The sequence below is a fragment of the Arachis hypogaea genome, chromosome 11, assembly GCF_003086295.3.
Source record: "Arachis hypogaea cultivar Tifrunner chromosome 11, arahy.Tifrunner.gnm2.J5K5, whole genome shotgun sequence".
NCBI classification, from domain to species: domain Eukaryota; kingdom Viridiplantae; phylum Streptophyta; class Magnoliopsida; order Fabales; family Fabaceae; genus Arachis; species Arachis hypogaea.
Genome location: NC_092046.1, coordinates 44,660,166 through 44,664,889, shown reverse-complemented (window position 1 = coordinate 44,664,889; position 4,724 = coordinate 44,660,166). Strand labels below are relative to the sequence as shown.

Here is a 4,724-nt window from a genome sequence, read left to right as displayed (position 1 = left end):
AAACCGGCGTTCAAAGTCAGCATTAGAATTCCCAGCGTTAAACGCCGGAACTGGCACCAAAGTGGGAGTTAAACGCCCAAACTGGTACAAAAGCTGGTGTTTAACTCCAGGAAAAGTCTCTACACAAAAATGCTTCAATGCTCAGCCCAAACACACACCAAGTGGGCCCGAAAGTGGATATTTACGTCATTTACTCATTTTTGTAAACCCTAAGCTACTAGTTCCCTATAAATAGGACCTTTTGCTATTGTATTTGGAGGCCAATCTTTGAGTAGTTCTATGCTACCTTAGATCAAGTTTTGGGGCTGGCCTCATGGCCATGCCTAGACTATGTTCTTATGTATTTTCAACGGTGGAGTTTCTACACACGATAGATTAAGGTGTGGAGCTCTGCTGTACCTCGAGTATCAATGCAATTACTATTGTTCTTCTATTCAATTCAGCTTGTTCTTGTTCTAAGATATCACTTGTTCTTCAACTTGATGAATGTGATGATCCGTGACACTCATCATCATTCTCACCTATGAACGTGTGCCTGACAAACACCTCCGTTCTACCTTCGATTGAGTGTTTATCTCTTGGATTCCTTAATCAGAATCTTCGTGGTATAAGCTAGAATTGATGGCGGCATTCTTGAGAATCCGGAAGGTCTAAACCTTGTCTGTGGTATTCTGAGTAGGATTCAAGGATTGAATGACTGTGACGAGCTTTAAACTCATGATTGTGGGGCGTTAGTGACAAACGCAAAAGAATCACTGGATTCTATTCCGACATGATCGAGAACCGACAGATGAATAGACGTGTTGTGACAGAGTGCGTTGAACATTTTCACTGAGAGGACGGGATTGTAGCCACTGACAACGGTGATGCCCAACATACAGCTTGCCATGGAAAGGAGTAAGAAGGATTGGATGAAGACAGTAGGAAAGCAGAGAGACGGAAGGGACAAAGCATCTTCATACGCTTATCTGAAATTCTCACCAATGAATTACATAAGTATCTCTATCTTTATTTTATGTTTTATTTATCTTTTAATCATTCATCATCCATAACCATTTGAATCCGCCTGACTTAGATTTACAAGATGACCATAGCTTGCTTCATACCAACAATCTCCGTGGGATCGACCCTTACTCGCGTAAGGTTTATTACTTGGACGACCCAGTGCACTTGCTGGTTAGTTGTGCGAAGTTGTGATAAAGAATTGAGATTACAATTGTGCGTACCATGTTGATGGCACCATTGATGATCACAATTTCGTGCACCAAGTTTTTGGCGCCGTTGCCGGGGATTGTTCGAGTTTGGACAACTGACGGTTCATCTTGTTGCTTAGATTAGGTACTTTTCCTTTTTATTTTTCGAAAAAAAAAATTTTCAAAAATACAAAAAGATTTTCTATTTTGTTCTTCAGAGTTTTTAAGAATGAATTCTAGAGTTTAATGATGATCTGTTGAAGTCTGGCTGGCTGTGAAGCCATGTCTAATCTTATTGGACCGAGGTTTCAACTTATCATCACAAGAGCTTGTTGATTTCTATCAATTTTGCTGTTGTTAGCAATGATTTGCTAAAGCTTGGCTGGCCATTGGCCATGTCTAGTGTTTTGGACCGGAGCTTTCATTGAAAGCTTGGCTGGCTAGTAAGCCATGTCTAATTCCTGGACCGGAGTCTTAGACTAGCATTGTAATGATTCCTGGAATTCTTATTAAAAGTTTTGATTCTCTTTATTTTCTTCTCTATATAATTCTCGAAAATCACAAAAAAATTTTTAAAACCATAAAAACCAAAAATATTTTATGTTTCTTGTTTGAGTCTAGTATTAATTTTTAAGTTTGGTGTCAATTGCATGTTTCTATTTTTCTTGCATTTTTCGAAAATTACATGCATGTGTCTTCATTTATCTTCAAGTTGTTCTTGATGATTTCCTTGCTCTGATCTTTAAATTCTCTTGTTTAGTGTGTTTTGTTGTTTCTCATATGCATTCTCAATTTGCTAGTGTCTCCTATATGAAAATTTTTAAGTTTGGTGTCCTGCATGCATTGTTTATTTGATCTTAGTTGCATTTTTATTGTTTCTCATCATCGAAAAATTCAAAAATATTTTTCAAAACTATGTCTTTTCAAGTCAATAATACAGAGAATTGAAGATTCAGAACATTCAGCAGAGGAATCAAACAGAAAAAGCTGGGCGTTCAAAACGCCCAGTGAAGAAGGAAAACTGGTGTTTAAACGCCAGCCAGGGTACCTGGCTGGGCGTTTAACGCCCAAAAAGGTAGAGATTTGGGCGTTAAACGCCAGAATGGGCACCATTCTGGGCGTTTAACACCAGGATGACACTAGAGGGAAGATTTTGTTTTTAATTCACATTTTTTTCAAGTTTTCATTTTTTTCAAAATCAAATCTTTTTCAAATCATATCTTTTCAATCATATCTCTTTCAAAATCAATTTCTTTCTATTTCATATTTATTTTTACCATTTTCAAAAATCCCTGCTTCAATTCAAGATTTACTTCAAAAATTTTCAAGTTGTTACTTGCCTATTAAGAAAGGATCAAATTTTAAATTTTAGAATCATATCTTTTAATTTCTTGATAGTCAAGTAATCAACTTTAATTTTAAAAATTTTCTTTTTCTAAATTGATTTTCAATCATATCTTTTCAAACATATCTTTTCAATCACATATTTTTCAAAATAGTTTTCAATCATATCTTTTTCTAATTTCAAAATCTTTTTAAAAAAAAAACACTTTATTTCTTTCCCAACTCTAATTTTCGAAAATCATTCTTCAATTTTTCAAAATTATTTCAAAATCTTTTACTTTAATTCTTCCCCTCTTCTTACATCCTTCTATTTAAGGACTAACACTCCTCCATTATCAATAATTCGAATTTTATCTCTCTTGATAAGTTTGAATTCTTCTACCTCCTCCTTCTATTCTTCTTTTCCTCTGACACCTCAAGGAATCTCTATACTGTGACATAGAGGATTCCATACTTTCTTGTTCTCTTCTCTTTCATATGAGCAGGAGCAAAGACAAAGGCATTCTTGTTGAGGCTGATCCTGAACCTGAAAGGACCTTAAAGCGAAAGCTAAGAGAAGCTAAGGCACAACTCTCTGTAGAGGACCTAGCAGAAATCTTCAAACTAGAAGAAGACATGGCAGCCGAAAACAACAACAATGCCAACAATGCAAGGAAGGTGCTGGGTGACTTTACTTCACCTACTCCCGACTTCTATGGGAGAAGCATCTCTATCCCTGCCATTAGAGCAAACAACTTTGAGCTTAAGCCTCAATTAGTTTCTCTGATGCAACAGAATTGCAAGTTTCATGGACTTCCATTAGAAGATCCTCATCAGTTTTTAGCTGAATTCTTGCAAATCTGTGACACTGTCAAGACCAATGGGGTTGACTCTGAGGTCTATAGACTTATGCTATTCCCTTTTGCTGTAAGAGACAGAGCTAGGATATGGTTGGATTCACAACCTAAGGAAAGCCTGAACTCTTGGGAAAAGCTAGTCAATGCCTTCTTGGCAAAGTTCTTTCCACCTCAAAAATTGAGTAAGCTTAGAGTGGAAGTCCAAACCTTCAGACAGAAGGAAGGTGAATCCTTCTATGAAGCTTGGGAAAGATACAAACAATTGATCAGAGAGTGTCCTTCTGACATACTTTCTGAATGGAGCATCATAGGTATCTTCTATGATGGTCTGTCTGAACTGTCCAAGATGTCATTGGACAGCTCTGCTGGAGGATCTCTTCATCTGAAGAAGACGCCTGCAGAAGCTCAGGAACTCATTGAAATGGTTTCAAATAACCAATTTATGTACACTTCTGAGAGGAATCCTGTGAATAATGGGACAAGTCAGAAGAAAGTAGTTCTTGAGATTGATACTCTGAATGCCATATTGGCTTAGAACAAAATATTGACTCAGCAAGTCAATATGATTTCTCAAAGTCTGTCTGGAATGCAAGCTGCACCAAGCAGTACTAAGGACGCTTCATCTGAAGAAGAAGCCTATGATCCTGAGAACCCATCAATGGAAGAGGTGAATTACATGGGTGAACCCTATGGAAACACCTACAATCCTTCATGGAGAAACCATCCAAATCTCTCATGGAAGGACCAACAGAGGCCTCAACAAGGCTTCAACAACAACAATGGTGGAAGAAACAGGTTTAGCAATGGCAAGCCTTTTCCATCATCTTCTCAGCAGCAGACAGAGAACTCTAACCAGAACCACTCTGACTTAGCAACCATGGTCTCTGATCTAATTAAAACCACTCAGAGTTTCATGACTGAAACAAGGTCCTCCATTAGAAATTTGGAGGCACAAGTGGGTCAGCTGAGCAAGAAAGTTACTGAACTCCCTCCTAGTACTCTTCCAAGCAATACAGAAGAAAACCCAAAAGGAGAGTGCAAGGCCATAAACACAATCAACACGGCCGAATTTGGAGAGGAGGAAGAGGCAGTGATCGCCACTGAGGAAGACCTCAATGGACGTCCACTGGGCTCCAATGAGTTCCCTAATGAGGAGCCATGGGAATCTGAGGCTCACACTGAGACCATAGAGATTCCATTGGATTTACTTCTGCCATTCATGAGCTCTGATGAGTATTCTTCCTCTGAAGAGGATGAAGATGTCACTGAAGAGCAAGTTGCTAAGTACCTTGGAGCAATCATGAAGCTAAATGACAAGTTATTTGGTAATGAGACTTGGGAGGATGAACCC

The 4,724-nt window shown here is 38.3% G+C and overlaps 1 non-coding gene across 1 annotated transcript; it reads right to left on the bottom strand.

Moving 5' to 3' along the window:
• Positions 1 to 3,557: 3,557 nt before the first annotated feature.
• On the bottom strand, positions 3,558 to 3,661 carry LOC112725105 (small nucleolar RNA R71). Its single transcript, XR_003164233.1, has one exon. It is a non-coding gene; the product is annotated as a small nucleolar RNA R71 (small nucleolar RNA).
• Between the last annotated feature and the right edge of the window lie 1,063 nt (positions 3,662 to 4,724).